The 18,896-nt window shown below is 48.4% G+C and overlaps 1 long non-coding RNA gene across 3 annotated transcripts in view; it reads left to right on the forward strand.

Moving 5' to 3' along the window:
- LOC124991920 (uncharacterized) overlaps positions 1-18,655 on the forward strand; it is a 34,230-nt gene extending 15,575 nt beyond the window's left edge. The window contains exons 2-4 of one of the 3 annotated variants that reach the window (XR_007109978.1): positions 6,326-6,388; positions 14,185-14,363; positions 17,198-18,655. This is a non-coding gene — a long non-coding RNA (uncharacterized LOC124991920). The remainder of the gene's footprint in view (positions 1-6,325; positions 6,389-14,184; positions 14,364-17,197) is intronic. The other 2 variants (XR_007109977.1, XR_007109979.1) reach the window with 2 other exon arrangements.
- Positions 18,656-18,896: the final 241 nt, after the last annotated feature.

Consider the following 18,896-nt stretch of genomic DNA (forward strand, 5'->3'; position numbering starts at 1 on the left):
GTTCATAGCTGCTCAGTTCACAATAGCCAGATTGTGGAACCAACCTAGATGCCCTTCAATTGATGAATGGATAAAGAAACTGTGGTATATATATACAATGGAATATTACTCTGCCATAAAGAATGATAAAATTATGGCATTTGCAGACAAATGGATGAAACTGGAGAATATGCTAAGTGAGATAAGCCAATCTCAAAAAACCAAAGGAAGAATGATATTGCTAATAAGTGGATGAGGACACATAATGGGGGGTGGGAAGAGTTAGTGTTAGGGTTAGAGTTAGGTTTAGGGAGGGGGGCAAGAATGGAGGAAGGAAGGACTGTATAGAGGGAAAAGAGGGGTGGGAGGGGTGGGGGGAAGGGAAAAAAATAACAGAATGAATCAAACATTACCCTATGTAAATTTATGATTACACAAATGGCATGCCTTTACGCCATGTACAAATAGAGAAACAACATGTATCCCATTTGTGTACAATAATAAAAAAAATAAAGAAAAAAAAAGAACTCCTTTGAATAAACACTTGGGGTTATATTTAAATGCCTTCCTATGTGGAATTCCCTTTTTTTGTTGTTCTGCAATACATGTAACATAAAATAAGAAGAGTGTTTTCATGTAAATGCAGTAAAACTCGGTTCCCTTTTTCTTTCTTTGAGGTGCTGCTGGGGACTGTGGTGACTGGGTTTTCTAACCTTGGCACTACTGATACTCTAGGCTGGATTAGCCTTCTTTGGGGAGTCTGATGTGTGCATATCAGGGTGTCAAGGAGCATACCAACCTCTACCTAATGGATGCCTATAGCACCCACGTCTCCCATTGTGACAACCCAAAATGTTTCTAGACATTGCCCCCAAAGACGTAAAGTCACCCCCAGTTGAGAATGACTGTAAAATATCATAAATGGGTTGGAAATCTAAAAGTTGTAAAGTTCACCTAAATTTCTCTTTATTTTACTTTCTTTTAAATTCTTCCCATGTCTTGTAAGGCTGCTCTGCACTGAGCCCATCAGCACTGTGAGCAGATTGCATGACTTGGCTTTTCTCTGCTCCTCTCTGTGCACCTGAGACCTGCAGGTGACCTCGCTGACGAAGAGGGAAAAAAATTAATGTCCCCATTTATTATAAAGACTTGCACATTTGAGGAACGAAATCAGCGCTCTGACATGCACAGCCACATGAACTTGACCCTCGACGTCCCAGAAGTTGCCAAAACGCTTGCTGAGTTCCTCCCCAATTTTTTGTACTGAAGAAGGAGTAGGATTGTGGTTTTGGAAGGAAGATCTGAAAACCAGGGCTGAACATCCTCTGGAGGAAAGCTCAGACCCACGATACAGAAGGGCAGGTGTGCAGGGACTCGGGCAGTCACCAGAGCTGTTTAGAAGATGTGATTTCTGCAGAGTTGGGCCTGGTCAGAGGGGAAGGGGCTGTCATTCACAGACAGATCAGTGTCATTTCTGTTCTGTGACCCGCACAGCGGGAGGCAGAGCCCAGGCCTGCCGTGGGCTTGGCTGTGCCTACATCTCACAACTCTTTGGTTTCAGTTTGAAAGCCGTAGCGGTTCAGTTTGTAGCCGTACGGGGAAGCTCCCCTCTGATGGCTGGCCAGGGTTCCTGAGGGGTTGGGAGACTTGGGTCTGAGTAGAAACCTACCTTGGGGTTTCGGGTCTGCTCCGTGCTATAAACCCCCCAAATTGTGGGGCAGATATTTACTGAACCAGGATGCTGTTCCTCTTGTGCTTTTTAGAATTTTGAGATCAAATCCACCTAACATAGAAGGAGCCATTTTAAAGGATAGGATTCAGTGGCATTTTATATACTCCCAATGTGGTACAGTCAGTTCCAAAACATTTTTATACCCCAAAAGGGGACCCCCATACTCATAAGTATCAGTCTGTTTCCCACTCTGTGAATCCCTGGCCGCCTCCCCCTGTGCTCTGTCTCTGTATACTTACCATTCTGGACATTTCCTACCTGTGAACATTTCCTATAACGGGGTTTTGGTGACTGGCTTCTTTCATTTAGCGCAGTCTCTTCCAGGTTCATCCGTGTTAAGTCCTGTCTTAGCACTTCATCCTTTTCATGGCAGAATAATATTCCAGTGTATGGACAGACTACGTTTTGCTTATTGATTCATCCATTAGTGGATATTTGGGTTGTTTGTGTCTTTTGGTTATTGAGAATATTGCTACTATGAACATATGTCTTTCATAAACTTTTTTTTTTTGGCAGTAGAGATTAAACTCAGGGGTGCTTTACCACTGAGCTATGCCCTGAGCCTTTTCTATTTTTTGAGACAGGGTCTCCTAAATTACCCAGGCTGGCCTTGAACATGCAATCCTCCTGCCTCAGCCTCCTGAGTGAGTAGCTACGATCACTGTCAGGCATCACTATACCTGGCTTCTCAAAAGCTCTTGAAGTCCATTGCCCTCAGCATAATATCCTAACTCCTTAGCATGTTGCTCATTGTGAGGCCTCTCTGTTCCCCTGTCACCTGATTCGTATGCCTCCTTATGGCCTCGCCACTCACAACAACCCATAGTTCCTGGAATTCAACTAAATGTCCTTCAGGTTGTTCTTTGCGCAGGTGAGTCCTGGCTTGGAAGGCTTTCTTTGTCCCTTCTTCACCGGATGTCACAGTCTACTTTCTGCTACTGTAACAGAATACCATGTACCAAGCAGTTCTAAAGAAAAGAGATCTATTTCCCACAGTTCTGGAGGCCAGGAAGTCCAATACCAAGGGGCCCAGGTCTGATAATGGCCTTGTTGCTGGTCATCCCATTTCAAGGGCAGGGGGGCTTGTGTCAGCTCAGGTCTCTTCTTTTTCTAGTTAAGACTCTAATCCTATCATGGGGACCCCATTCTCATGACCTCACTTAGTCTTAATTACCACCCAAAAGCCCCACCTCCAAATACCAGTAACATAAATTTAGGGATGAAGTTTCCAGCACATGAACTTTGGGGGACAGAGTCAACCATAGCACCTGGCTACCTCTTACTTGTCCTCGAAGATGGGGATGAAGTGTCTGCTTTGCCAGGGACCCTTCCCTAGTGCCTCTTTTCAACCCATTTCCAGGATGGCTTAGGGAGAACAGCAAGGTCGGCACAGGTAGAACAAGAGGCGAGGGAGGGCCCAGGGGCCCGGCACTCATGACCATGCGGGGAGCATGGTGGGTGAGGCAAGGTGGCTTGGCGTTGAGGGACAGGTTTTCCTTGGGGTGGCTTTTGGCTTCAGTGGGTGGGTGGGGTGACATTTTCCAGGTCTTCTGGCTCCCACTGTATTTCCAAAGTTCTTTCTGCCTGTCTCCGTTTTTGCTCTGACACATCACTATGTCACCGTCTGTTAGTCCACCTCTCTCCTCTAGTGGACGCAGAGCCCCTGAGAGGGAGACCCAACCGAGGGCCTGGAACACAAAACAGCTCACTCCTGATAAAAAGGACCCTGGTGAGCAAAGAGGCTGGATTAAATTCCTTGGAGGCGTGGAATTCAATACAATTATGATTTGCATTGCTTATTCAATTATTAGACGTTATTTATGTTAAATAACTGTATGGCCTTTTGGGTTACCAAGAATAGGAAATGCCTGAAAGCAGGTATATTTCCTAAGGAAACCAGGCCCATTCTTGTTTCTTGAACCTATTAATTACATGGAACCTTTTTTTAAAAAAATAGTTTTATTGAGATATAATTTACATGGCACATAATTTAGCCATTTAAAGTGCCCAGTTCAGTGGTTTTCGGGATATTCATGAAGTTGTGCCACTATGACCCAAGGATTCCCACATCTGTTAGCAGACACTTCCCTTTCCCATCCCTCACCCCACCCCCGGCCTGGGCATCCAGGCTCCGCTTTCTCAGACTGAATCTTGAATACGCTGAGCGTTAGATGCTCCTCCCTCCCCACCCGCCTTGGATGTCAGCTTCGAACAGCTGTGTCGACGAGGGGATTTTTCCAGGCCGAGTTTGAGAGTGTATTAGTCTGTTTTCGGTTGTGAATAGCAATACCACAGACTGGGTAAGTTATAATGAAAAGAGGTTTATCTTGGCTCGTGCTTCTGGTCAGACTGTGCGGCTGCATCTGGCCACGACCTTCTAGCGCAGGGCATCACTGGGCACAGGGCAGGGCTGTGTGTGTGCGGGTGGGCGGTCCTGCGTGATCTTCTGGTCTCTCTCCCTCTTCTCCTAAAGCCACCAGCGATCCCTGATGGGTCTATCCAGTCCCGATCACGTCGAATTAAGTTTCCACCCTCTTAATACCTCGCCGGGGGCTTGGACTCCTCCACGGGTTTCCGAGGGACACGCCTGGTTTTAGCAAAGGGGTGAGAGAGAGGAGAGTGAGACCCACGTGGGGCGGAGGAGAGGCAGGTACCTATACGGAACTGTGACCACCAGGCAAAGATAGGCTTTAGAAGAAAAGAGAGAAGAAGCAGAGAGAAAAAACCAGGAGAGAAAGGGGCTCCCCGGGCAAGTTTTCAGGGTCCATTTCTATCAACAGAAACAAGGACGTCAGGAAAGCTGGATGGAGTCAGGGACATTATTGGACTGAGTGTTGCATTGATTGTATGAGCTGTTGACAAGCAGCCGCAGCCGTGGAGTGGCCGATCTGTCTCAGAGTCCCCCTGACGTCTGCGAGAACGTGAAGAGCCACGCAGGAGACCCCTCACCTGCCCCATTGCATGTATGAGGGAAGTCATTGTCCTGCTGGATGCCAAAGGTCCTCATTTAACAGTCTCTAAAACGCTCAAAGTATCTACTGGGTATCAATATCCTATTTTAATGCAGGCGTCCATTTTTTTTGTTTGTTTGTTTAATTAAAAATAAATCCATCAAGCGGCCCATTTAGAGGACGTTCCTTCCTCTGGTGGATGAGGCAGAGCATTAAGGGCCTCTGGTAGCAGAATGATGACCTGGCAGAGATGTCCACGTCCTAACCCCCGGGACCTGCAAACCCACTGCCCTGCGTGGCAGAAGGGACTTTGCAGGTGTGACTAAGCTAAAGGTCTTGAGATGAGGAGCTGATCCTCCGAGGAGGGAGGCGGGAGGGTCAGAGAGGAAGATGTGGTGACAGAAGCTGAATTCAGAGCGTGCAGGACCACCCCCCGGGGATAGGGCCGGCCTCTGGGTGCTGGAGGAGGAGAGGAGACAGATTTTCGCCCACAGAGCTTCCAGAGGGACACTGCACTTCTGACCTCCAGCACCGTGAGGGAGAACAATTGTTCATCAAAGGCCCCTTTCTGGTCGGTCACTCCGCACAGCAGGCCAAGGAAACCGGTGGAGATTTTGACGCAAAGTCCTAGTCTTCCTTGGAGACGGTGGCCTGTCCATGTGTAGTAACAGCTCACGATCACCAATGGTCAGAACGTGCTGGAAACTGCTCCAGATGCTGCGCGGATCCCGTCTCATTTAGCATTCCCAGCGAACCTGAGAAAGAGGTCACCAGCGTGGTCCTTATTTTGTAGACCAAAGACTAAGGTTTAGAGCAGTCTCTCTTAACCAGAGGCAATTTTGACCTCCAGGGGACACTCGGCAATGTCTGGAGACTCTACTCTTTAGGTTGTTACAACCAGGGGTCGGGGTGCTCCTGGACTTACCGGGGAGAGGGCAGGGATGGCTTTCCAGGGAGCTCCTGAGGGTAGCCTGCTCTCTTCTGGAGTACCTCCCATTTGGTGGGGTGCGTCAGGTTGTCGGTAAACGAATGTGTAGTGTGTGTACACTTGCGTGTTTGTGTTCCAAGTGTACATAGGGGCGTGCGTGCAGGGTGCATGTGGTATGTGCACAGACGTGCCTGTGCCCCTGGGCCAGAGGGGGAGGTGATGGAGGAGAGAGGACCCTGCCCTACCTCAGCCAGAGACCAGGGTGACCAGGGTTCCCCAAACACACTCTGCATTTTCTCACAACCCTGCCCCCTATCTGGTGCCCCCCTCCATAACCAACTGGCACCTTCTCTGTTCTCCCGGCACCTCCCTCTGTTATTGCCTTGAAGCATTTGTCTCTGCCTGGGTGCTGACCCCTCTGCCTGGCTCTGGCACCAACACGGGTCTCCGCAGAATCTCTCTTCCGAAGCTGAAAGGCGCGTCGCCTGTTAGAGCAGCATCCCGAGCAGCTGGCTGTTTGCGGAGTCCCTGCTGAAAGCGGCCGGAGAGCGGGGCGCATCCTCTCCCCGGCTGACCTGGTGGGGGAGTCGGGTGTAGATTCCTCGCCCTTGCTTCAGATTCAGCCTTAGCTGAAGAATCTAACTAAGGCGCATGGCACCCAGGGGTAGTTCCTTTTCATCTCTTTTTCTCTTTCTTTAGGACAACAATAAATGAAATTTATTTTCATTTCCTCAGGAAAGACAAAAGATGCTGGTGTCCTTTGTGAAGGACCTGCTGTTTGTGCATGGTGTAGGACAGGTACGTGGAAAAGCACAGGTGATTTTTTCCATAATCGTTATCTATTGCTGGGTAATAAACCGTCCCCCAAATTAGCAGCAGAAATCAACCTCCTATTACAGAATTTCTGGCAGTTCTGTGGGGTGCACTGGAAGCGAGGAGGCATCTCTTGGAACCTCTGGCATTGCAGCCAGGTGGCAGCGGGGCTGGAGTCTCCTGATGGCTCCTGAGGCTCCTCCCCTCACCTGTCTGCTGCCTGGGTTCAGATGGCTGTCACAGCTGGAGGTGGCTGGCATCTCCCTCCATGAGGCCTCCTCTCTTGGCTGTTGTGGACTCCCTCACAGCATGGCCGTCTCAGGGAAGTTGGATTCTCACATGGTGATAGAGAGCCAGGCTTCTCGGGAACTAGCTTAGAAGTCAGGCAGTATCACAGCTGCCAAATCCTATGGGTTACACTGGCCCAGTCCAAATCCTCAGACAATCAGTGCACACCAGAGGGTGGGCACCCACCAGGAGGTGTGGCTCCCTGGGGCCATCTTTGGAGACTGGCTACCACTATGCAAAGTTTGTACACAAAGAAGCAAAAACAATTACATTCTCCGTCAGATGCATCTAATTGCAAGAGACAGCAAACTTCTTGTGCAGAGAGTAAGACACTAAATGTAGATTTGTGGTCTACATAGTCTATGCTGACTACGGAACTCAGCTACCATAGTGTGAAAACAACCACAGACAATATGTAAGTGAATGGACATGGCTGTATTCCAATAAAACTTTATTGACAAAACAGGTGGTGAGCTGGATTTGCCCTGCAGGGTAGTTTGCCACCCTGCTGGCCTGTTTGATGATGTAGACAATAACAGTAACAATAATCAGGATACCATTTATTAGGTACTTAGTCAATGGGTGCATCCATTTCCTGTGGATGCTGGAAGAAATCACCACAAACCTGGTTGGTTGAAAAACAAAAACTTGCTCCTTCATAGTTCTGGAAGCTAGAAGTCCAAGGTCAGTTTTGCTGGCCCCAAAGCAAGGAGCCTGTGGGACCTCTCTCCCTCCAGAGGTCCTGGGGAATCTGTTCCTTGTGTTTCTGGAGACGAGTGAGCCAGTTCACATTTGCTCCTGGCTTCTGGGAACAGCTGGTGCTCCTTGTCTTGTGGACAAGGAACCTCCTTCTCTGCCTCTGTCTTCACATGCACTTCTCCCACCTGTGTGTGCATGGAATCTCCCTCTGATTCTCTCTTATAAAGGTACAAGTTGCACTTAGGCTGTGCCTGGGGTTAATCCAGGATGAGCCTCCCATCTCAAGATACTCAGATTAATCATTTCTCTTGCCATTGAAGGTAATACTCCCAGGATCCTGGATTTAGGAAACAGATATATCTTTGAAGGCTATTTTTCAGCCTACTCCAAGGGAGCAGGTACTTTATATATCTTTACTTTTCCTATTAAGCCTAAGAGGTAGCTATTAGCTTTGCTATTTCACAGATGAGGAAATTGAGAGCCACAGATACTTCCTAACTAACCTGCATAGCTCATGAAGCTGCTAAGTAGCTCAGACTCTCTCCATTTCCCCTGAGGGATATTCCAGGGAGAGACACTGGCCACACTACACCATCCTATGTGACTTTAAGGAATTCACTTAGTTTTTCCGACCCTTCAGTATTTCCGTCTGTAAAATGAGAATCGTACCCTTCCTGACCTCAATGGGATGAAATTAAACAATTTTTATGACAATTCCTTGGAAAATATTCTGTGTTATATAGAGGCAGGGGGTTATTTTTATCTAGAGTGGGTTCATCAGAAAGTCTTAGAGAAAAGAGATGACGTGGCTGAGCATCATGAATGAGATGCCAAAATATTTCTAGAAATCATCAGTGGCTTAGAGTGCGGGGGCTTCACTTAAGATAGCGAAGTTCTGATGTAAATCCATTTAAAAACACTCCCTGTTTGAGGAATTACACCTGAAAGCCACTTCCCACAGAAAGATCGAGAGAAATGCTGCATTATTTCAAGATGGAAGGGAGAAGGAAGGCAAGTTCTATTCTTGACGCTGCCTCCTCCCCATCCTATCCCTTCGTAAGCAGCATGTTCGTTTGATAGCAGTCGTGCCAGGTGCTGTTTGGGTCTGTTAACTTTCTGCCATGTCTATCATCTTGGGACTGGAGAGAGGATGGTGGAAGAACAGAGGACCTGGGAGGCCGCATAGCTAAGCAGAAAAATGACTCAGGAAGAGAAAGGCAGGCACCGTGGAAGGACACTTAGGAGCAACCTAGACGTCTTTATCAAAATTGATTTTCCCTGGACAAGCCTCTACTCTGCATACATGCTACATTTATAAATCTAGATCAGATGCAGAAAACGCACCCACTCAGAACAGAGCACGTCCAGCAACCCGGCAGACATCACTAATCAATTATAGTGACCTGGCACTCCAGGCAGTCACTACCAGTCAATGAATTCTATCCATCACCTCTGCACTCGCTGATAAGCCTGGAACATAAATTTCACTGCATTAATTAACTGACTTAATTCCAAAGGCTTCATCACCTGCTGTTTGTACCCAAGTTGAAGCTGCTCCTTTACTATTTCCGTAACTGCCTGGTGTATTTGCAACACAACAATACCAGCTACTGATGGCTTGCTGTGCGCCAAGCTCTCTGCATCCAATTCTCACAAATGTTAGTTTTCTAGGTAATCGGAGCTCATTTGAATAAGATGCCAATCAAGGGAAGGGTTCCGCTTACAAAGTGTTTGGAGACTGCTGCTCTAGCCAGTCTTATTTCTGTAGATGAGGGAGGCATTGCATGACCTTGGTTCACCAGAGTTTACTGCTATTTTTTTTGGTTGTTGTTTTTATTTTTGTTTTTTGTTTGTTTGTTTGTTTGTTTTGGGGGGTACTGGGGATTGAACTCAGGGGCACTCGACCACTGAGCCACATGCCCAGCCCTATTTTGTATTTTATTTAGAGACAGGGTCTCACTGAGTTGCTTAGCACCTCGCTCTTGCTGGCTTTGAACTTTCAATCTTCCTGCCTCAGCCTCCCGAGTCGCTGGGATAGATGATTTGGGGACTGCAAAAGAAGTTATTACCCTCCAAAAACATGGTGTGGGTCAGATAAGTACTCATGGTCAGGTGAAGGAAAGCAACAACTTGTGCTTGTGAGTTGTGTGTATGTGTGTGCGCCCATGCACATGTGTGGACAAAAAATGTGACATTCAGCAAACACAGTAAAAATGTAGCAATTGGTGATTGTGGGCTGAGGGCGCCCAGGGATTCATTCTGTCAACTTTGCTACACCTTTGAAACGTTTTACAATAAAAAGCTGGGGGCAAGGGAGTGGACTAAAATACAGAGAACAGACATATTTAAAAAGCAAAAGTAAGTTTAACTAATAAAAACCCCTTCATCCATGGGCTCTCTGCCACTTCTGGTTTCATTTTTAAAATTTTTACTGAAATACAATTTGCATGACATTAAATTCACCCGTTTAAGATATACGCGTCAGTGCTCACTTAGTTGTGCAACTGACACCTAATTCTGGAACATTCCCATCACCCCCAAAGGAACCCTATCCTGCTCTGCAATTTGTCTTGGGTTATCCTTCCCAGCCACCTCCAATCTACTCTCTGCCGTGAACTTGCCTGCTCTGGACATTTCATAGCAATGTGTTCACATGGCATGGGACTCTGTGACTAGAATCTTTTGCAGCGTGTTTTCAAGTTTCTTCCACGCTGGAACCTGTGTCAGAGCTTCATTCCTGCTCATGCCTGAATAATCGTTAATATGCCACATTTTTTTTTTAAACTCATTCATTGGCAGCCGTGTGGGTTGCTTCTCTATTTCAGCTAAGGTCAATAACGCTGCTGTGAATCTTGGTGTTTTTGTGGATGTGTTTCCAGTTGTTTGGGGGTCTAGACCTTGGAGCGAACTGCTGGGTCATTGAGGAACTCTGTCCTTGAACTTCGAGGGTCCTGCCAGAGTGTTTTCCCAACAGACAGCTCCATGCGACACACCCACCAGCAAGAGTCGATGGCTCTGATTTTCCCACATCCTCACCAACAGTTACTGTCCTTTTACCTTAAAAAAAAAAAAAATAGCCATTGAGTGGGTGTGAAGTTACAGCTTGACTTCTCCCTCATTTCAGTTTTTTTAATTCTGGTGGATTTAGGGGAAGCTATCCCCTATCTATTTAGGGGATACCGAACTCACAAACACAACAGGGGACCTTAAGGGCACTTCCGCTTGCGTCTCCTGCCATTGATTCTTTCTTTCTCCCCCCTCCCCCACCCCAACCCTGCCTGCCCTTGTGCTGGGGTGGAACCACAGCCTCATGTGCTAGGCAATTAAATGGTCCGCCATGAGCTACAGCTCCAACCCCAATTCTGTTGATTCTTAAGCTCCATCCAGCATGCTCCATACTATGCCCGAGTTAGTGTTTCCCTAATCGGAAAATCTGAAATGCTCCAAAACCTGAAACATTTTGGGTTTTTCATCATTACATGATGCCTGTAATGGTTAATTTGAACTGTCGACTTGATTGAATTAAGAGATGGAGATGATTAAGAGGCCTCTGGGTGTGTCCATGAGGGCGTGTCTAGGAATGATTGGCACATGGGAGAGCCAACTGAAGAGGAGACCCTCCCTAAGTGTGGGCAGCACTGCCCAATAGGAATGGACTGGAGGAACAAGGAAGCAGATGCACATGCAGATGCAGATGCAAGCTTGGCTCTTCTTGAAGGGGTTCTTGATCGCTGCTTTGATGGTCTAAGGACATTGGACTCTCACTTCTTCACTCTTCCAAAGCTGACGCAGCCAGTGATTCTCCAGGGAGTTTCCAGAAGCCTTGGTCTTGGACTAGGGCAGCACTGCTGATCTTTCTTGTTCTGGGGCTTCCGCCTCTTGGACTGCGCAGCTGCTGGTTCCTCCAGCTCTCCAGCTGCAGACGGCTATCATGGACTCTCCAGCTTCTGCTCGTGTGAGCCATCTAGTAAATCCCCTTTTATAATCATCCCTCCTGTTGACTCTGGTCCTCTAAGAACCCTGACTATCACGATGTCGTAAGTGGAAAATGTACACCTGACCTCAAAGGACAGGTTGCAGTTAAAACACAGGTGTGACAAAGATACTGTGAACCTCTGGGTTAGGTATATAAGGTACGTATGAAACATAAATAGAGTTTATGTTCAGATTTATCCTCAGTCTGTCTCATTATGTATATGTAAATATCCCCGAATCCAAAGCCCTCTGGTCCACGCATTTCATAGAGGAAGGCTCAACCTGTACTCACGTTCTCCTCCTGTCTGACGAATGACCACAGCTTCTGTGGCTGCAAACCTCTATTAGGTCACGGTGCTGTAGGTCCGAGGTCCAGTTGGGCTCCTAGTATCTGGCACCAGATTGGAACCGAGGGGGCATCCAGGCGGAGTTCTCTGGAGGCGCTGGGGAAATCCGCAGAACGGATACACTGCTTCTTTGCCAGCAGTTGGTTGGGGCTGCTCGACTCCAAAAGTCACCCATATTCTTTGCCTCATGGTCCCCTCCAGTTGGCATTGACATGTGGAACCCTTCTTAAGCTTTGAAGCCGACTTTTCTTAGGAGTTTTAAGTACTCTTGTGACTAGGTCAGTCCTGTGCAGAGAAGCTCTGTAATTTCCAGCCAACTGACCTGAGAACTTAGTAACATCTGCAGAATCCCACCACAGAAATACCTAGGTTCGTGTCTAAGTAACGGGAAAAGGTGTATATAAGCAGGGTCTGGGAGTCCCACTGGCCAGCTGAGAACTTTGTTTCTGGTGAGGCTTTTGACATAAACAGTAAAATAGGTCTTTGCTAGCCATGACTTCAAAAAATTTTTATTTAGTACTAGAGATTTTTAACCCAGAGATGCTTTCCCACTGAACTACATTCCAGTCTTTTTTTTTTTTAATTTTGAGACAAGAGTCTCACTGAGTTATTTAGGGCCTTGCTAAGTTGCTAAGGCTGGTCTTGAACTTGTGATCCTCCTGCCTCAGCCTCCTGAGCTGCTGGGATTACTGGCATATGCCACTGTTCCTGGTCAGACATTTTTAAAATTAATGATCATGTTTGTTTCTTCTTTTAGTGGTGCTGGGGATCAAACCCAGGGCCTCATGCATGCTAGGCAAACACTCTACCCCTGAGCCACATCCCCAGCCCCTTGAAATGTCTCAATGTAGGACTGTGCAAGGACTCTCAGTCTTAAGGCTGATATTGGGTAGCAACTGTTTAAAGCATGACAGTGTCCTGCACATCCATTAGTGTCATCCACCTGCCTCTTGCTGTTGATTGCTGAATTGATGATTCCTGCTGACTTCAGGGGCTCTTCGCGTGTTGATCAGGACCTTGTTGAACCTCAACACAGTGATAAATGGCACACTTTTTTCCTCTCATGATTCTGTGGCTCCTTTGAATAGACTATCCCTCTGATGTGCCCAAGAAAATTCTCTTTGATGTTGCAAGTCGGGACACTTGAGCTTTTAAGGAATTTTAAGCAGAGAAAATTAGTATCTGCCCACTCGGAGCCAAGCACGGTCTTGCGCCTCATGGTGGACCCTGGCTTCCAGAAACGCTTTGTTCTCAGCCGCGCCGTTTCCGACTCCTGTCAACTAGTCCAGCTCTCACATTCTGAAGCGGGAATAAATTGTCCCTTGTTATGTTAAGTAGAAGAAACTAAAGTGTGAACATACGTGAGAGTTAAAGGGACTGTGGAAGAGAAAGCCAACAGGAGGGTCTTCCCGTGGCCAAGGTCGGGTAAGAAGTAGCCAGAGATTTCTTGCTTTTGATGCTGTCAAAATGCAAGTCGGTTTCGACTGGTCCCCAAGCAGTATTTCCAAGTGTGTTTCCCTGGGACACCAGTGTCCGAAGATGAGTGACAGGTGGAAGAGATTCTGTGGTCAAACAGGTTAGCCATTACGGCTTGTTATTCATCTGCCCCGGGGAGATGAGTCTGCTGTGATTTCCAAGTTTACCCAGACCTCGGCTGCCCAGTTTCCCATTAAGGAAATATAGGAGATCAGAGTCGTAAGGAGCACACTTCGGGAAGGATTTGTGTCGAATTAATTCTTTGGCTTGAGAAAATAGGCACATGCCAGCTAGTGTGTTTGTGACACCTGTCAACAAAGAGACACATCTCCACATTGGGGACACAAGTACATATTTGGGTCACAGACACACATATAAGAACAGACAGACCATTTTTGTATCTTCGATGTTTCCCATATATAGATGATTAATATTCTCAAGTCGAGGTCTTGGAAGCCACGTTGGAACAATTTGATTTCCAGTTGGAGAAGAGAAATGAATAAATAGTTCTTGGTGATCTCCAAGGACATGGGTACTTTGGGTACATTATCCTATTTAAACCTTGAGAATCACTTGACCCGTAAGTGTAATTACCTTCAGTTCATAAAGGAAGGCAGAAAATCAGAGAGATCAAGTTTGCCCGTGGCCACACAGCTCGTAAATGCCAGAGGGCGTCCGGAGCCAGGATGCCTGACTTCAGAGCCCCTCCTGCTTCCTACACACCACCTGGCTCTCTGCCTTTTTTGGTGACATTCTTTAACTTGTGTCATAAGCGAGTCACTGATTGTCCGTCGAGTGTGGAGGGAACATTTTGAACTGAGTTGGATTTCTCCGCTGGTCAGTGTTAGGATTTCAGAGAACATCGTCTTCAACTGAGAGTGGATTTGGGCCCTGTGTTCTCGGTTTCCCCATTCCTTCTCTCTTCTGAATGATCCAGGAAAAAAATAAATAACCTAACGCACCAGGAAACTAACTCTGGCCTCTCTTATTTTCTAGGGATGGCCAGCTTTGCGTTTATTTCAGTAATTATGCCAGCTCGACCCTCTTGACCTGGGAGGCCCCTTCGTTTCTGCTCCTGTTTCCTCGTCGGTAAGATGGGAGGAGCGGTGACACTCTGGGAGCCGAGTGAGGATCCACAAGGTCATGAAACGGGACAGTGACTTTCAAGACCTTCGGTAAGAGTGCTTGGTGACCGCGACTTCTCTTCCGCCTTCTAATTGGGCCTTACTTAATTTAAGCAATCAGGAGAAAATCCAGAAGTACGCCTCCTCAGGGACACCCCCGAAGGGCTCTGAGACTAGGAACCCAGAAGCTAGACGTCCTCTTCCCCGCCCCTCGCCGGGTTTGCGGTGACTTAGTGGATGGCCGGTCAGTCCCACCACAGAGTTGACTTGAAATTGCAAGTCAACAGGAACATACATTAATATTAACCAGAGAACAAATATTTGCGGAACTCCCTAGGCCCTTCGTGTTTACCTTTGCTCTGAGAGACGTTAGCAGAGGTAACATCAAACAAAAAGATTATTCCTGTCATCCAGGGAAAGTTACACTCCTGGCTCCGGCCCTCGGCCTGAGCTACTACCTGTTCCCAAGCTGGGCAAGATACGCTGGCATTTCACCCGGACGCGCATCCCTTTCCAACGTTATCTCCGTGTCTGCAGAGCGAGCTGACACCAAGCCTTGCCCATGGTTAGGCCATTTTGTTGAATTAATGAATATTTACAGAAACATGCTAAACTCCAGTACTCTCCGCATTTAACTCCGGACCAGATGAACAGGTTTTGTTTTGAGTCCGGAAATAGTCTAACTCCTGGAATGTGTTTTTCCCGGGGAACATACATGGTCGAAGATGAAGTAGTCTGACTTTGCTTAGAATAAAGCTGGGCCAATATTTGGCCAATATTTGTTACCAGATTCACCAGCCCTGACCTTCAGCTGTTGGAGACATACTTCCATGGCTCAGCAGGACGTCTCACTTGTGCCTGAAATCTCAAGTTGAACACATGCACGTGTGCGCACACATACATGCACACACACATATGCACACACATACATGCATACACATGTGCACCCACATGCATGCACACATGCACACGCACATGCACACAGATGCACATGCATGCACATTCATGCACACATGCACACACGCACACATACATGCACATGCACCCACATGCACACACACATGCACATGCACACACACATGTACACATGCACACACATGCACATGAACACATGCACACACATGCACACACATACATGCATACACATGTGCACCCACATGCATGCACACATGCACACACACAGATGCACACGCACACAGATGCACATGCATGCACACATGCACACACATATGTACACATGCATGCACACACATGCACACACATGCACATGAACACACACATGCACACACACATATGTACGTGCATACACACATGCACACACACACACACATGGTTCTCCCATTCAGAACCTTCAGCTGCACCGTCACGCATCCCTCCTTCTGCAGGGTAAGTAAAGCGATCTGGAAAGCTGGACGCCTTTCTCATTAACTGACCCCGTCATCACATACCCACTTCATGACCCTCGAGGTGGCTTTAGCACATCTCCTCACCATTGACAAAGGCCCACCTGGCTTCACGCATGCTGAGGCGGAAGGTTGTCCCATCCTGCAGTCCCCTGGCTATCACGAGTCCTTTGGCACGCCTCCCCCGCCTCCTGTAGATGGACTCCATTTACGGCGATTCCACCCGGAGCCTTGGTGAGGCTGGGCCCCGCCACTGAACCGCACGGCCTCCGAGGGAGTGCTTTGCATAAAGCCCATTAAGGAGGCGACAGCTGAGCCTCCCTCTAATAACTCACAGTGGCAGGTCAGAACAAATCGTTCTTGGTTTTTCATACTTGGAGGAGTCAGGGGGTCGGGTGGGTGGCGGAGGGAGGCTGCCGGTGGTGGAGGACGCAGCCTCCCTTTTTGGCTAATAGGGGATTTAAAAATAGTGTCTCGAGAAAATCGTTGCACTCCAGAGACCACAGGGACCCTGTGTGACCCAGGCAAAAAGGATGCAGCTATTTCTGTGAGCTGCTGGGGTGAGTTCAGTCAGTGGTTTTAAAAATGGGGGCGGGGACAGCAGCAGGGTTTGTCTTCCAAGGTGCTTGCTGGTGACCAGTGTTCCCCAAGCCCAGCACCGTGGACCGTCCCTCTCAGGACAAGGGCAACAGACCCACAGACACTCCTGTGCTGGGCAGGAACAAGCAACAGGACAGGGATCCAGACAGCTTGTGACAGCCTTTCCCATTGAATGTAGCTCCCGTCCTCCCTTTCTTTTGAACAATTTCTTATTTTTTATGGTGGTAAAATATACATACATAAAATCTACCTTCGCATTTTGTTTTGTTTCGTTTTGGACCAGGGATTGAACCCAGGGGTGCTTAACCACTGAGCCACATCCCAGCCTTTTAAATTTTTTTTTTTTTTTTTTTTTTTTTGAGACAGGGTCTCACTAAGTTGCCTAGGGTCTCCCTAAGTTGCTGAGTGAGGTCGACCTTGAACTTGTGATCCTCCTGCCTCAGCCTCCGGAGCTGCTGGGATTATAGTTGTGTGCCGCTGCTCCTGACTCTTTTTATGTGTGCCATTAAGGACCTGCACGTGGTTGGGCAGCCATCACCACCATCGAGCCGTGGAACTCTTCATCTTGCAAAACTGAAACCCCGCCCCCATGAAACACTAAGTCCCATTCCCTGCTCCCTTCAGCCCCTGCTCCTCCATGGTACTGTCTCCATGAATTAAGTTCACAGGGGGACTCAACACTTATGAGTGGAATCTTGCAGTATTTGTCCTCCTGTGACTGGTTCTTGTTACACTGTTTCAAACTTCATCCATGTAGTAGCAGGTGTCAGGATGTCCTTCCTTTTCACAGCTGAATAATATTCCATTGTGTGCAGAGACCCCATCTCACTTATCCATTTACCCATCAGTGGATACTTGGTAACTCCTCCCCTTTTTTTGCAGTTGCAAATAATGCAGCAACAAACTGAGTGCACTCCAGTTCCTATATGGACATCCAAGTCCTCCTCCATGTCCTTGCCCTGGATGGATAAGTTATTTTTCAGAAGAATCTGGTGACCACAGTGCAGGTGTGCAAAGCCCTGGGCTTGCCAGTGGCATGGGGAAGTCCCTTCGTTAGACCTTAGACACACAGACGTCGCATCCTTCCCTTCTGAGGAGAGGCTTGTGTTACGGTGGCCGGATGTCCCTGTTTGCCAGCTGGTCTCGGGTCACACCTGTTGTCCCAGTGTAAATATTAACGGTACTGCTTTGCCCTCTCGGGAGGATCCCGGGCTGGATGAGAGGGTCTAGGTTGCCCTGTCTGTGGACTTTCCGGTGAGTGAGCCGTCCAAGGAAGGGTTCTTAGTGGGGGAGGGGAATTTGCCTCCCAGGGGACGTGTGGCAGCGTGTGCCGACATGTCCAGCCTCACACCTTGGGCAGGAGGCTCTCCTAGCACGGGCAGGTGGAGACCAGGGTGCTGCTGATCACCCTGCAGAGTGCGGCCCAGCGCCCCCACCCCTCGGAGAAGGACCTGGCCCCGGGGTCAGCAGTCCCCGCGGTGCAAGGGGGAAGGACTAGGAAGGAGAGGAAGGGGACTCGAGCGGGGCTCGGGAAATGAGCTCAGCTTTCCCTCCCGCCTCTGCCCTTTTGAAATGGCTCAGTCCTGTCCGTTTGGTCCTCGGTGCAGAGGGGCTGACTCCAGCCCCCCGGGCCTGGCACAGAGCAAGTGCTCTGAGTCCCCGGGCTTGCCAAAGGCAGAACCCTCAGCTCCCAGGCGTAGGCGGTCCCCCCACCAGACCCCAGAGGTGGGAGAGCAGGGGGAGTCCCGCCTCACACCCTCAATTGACATTCCCAGAACACCCAAATGACGTGTGGCTATTCCAAGTCCCAAGTTAGGCCTTCAGCAGCGTCTGGGTCAGTGATGGAATGCGGAGAAGCCCTGGGCCTGTCCCCATCTGGCCTGTTCATAATTGGGTGTGTTTCAACGCGCATGCGCGTCCCAGCGCCAGATTACGTCATTGTCTTGGCCCCTCACCTGTCAGGTCTGAGCTCAGTCTGCGACCGCCGGGTGGCGGGCTCTCCGTAAATACTCGTCAAGGGTGAGGTCAGAGGAAGCGGCCGACTTCAGCTAAGGACCATTATTAACCCACACCCCAGCCTCCTCCCCACCTGGGGGGATGAGAGCACGGCCAAGGGCAGCGAAGAATCACACTTGAAGAGCTCGGGAGAAATCAGACGGAGCTTAAGTGAAATCAGGCCACGAGAAGAGGCACAGGCTGTTCATGAACAGGGAGGACCCAAACCCGGTGACCAATGGGCTAGTCCTTAGGAACCTCGCTGCCCAGATTCACTCCATCACGGTGACTTCCCTAAGTACAGTGGAGACGGGTGAAAAATCTTTATGCCAATAAAAAAATATTTGCAAAGCACATTTTTTCATTGTTTTAATTGGTTGCCCCCCCAAGAAGGCCGGCTTACCTACTGATGAGCTGGAAAATCAAAATGACCACAGAATTCACCTTCCGACGGGGGAAAAGGACTGCGTAAATACCGAGAATTATTTCCATTAGTCGACAGGTCACACATGAACAGCTTTCTGCTGCTGGGGTTTATCGGCCCTGGCGTAGATCTTGGGATTCTGGGGAGGGGGCGGGGGAGCCG

The sequence above is a fragment of the Sciurus carolinensis genome, chromosome 8 (genome assembly GCF_902686445.1).
Source record: "Sciurus carolinensis chromosome 8, mSciCar1.2, whole genome shotgun sequence".
NCBI lineage: Eukaryota > Metazoa > Chordata > Mammalia > Rodentia > Sciuridae > Sciurus > Sciurus carolinensis.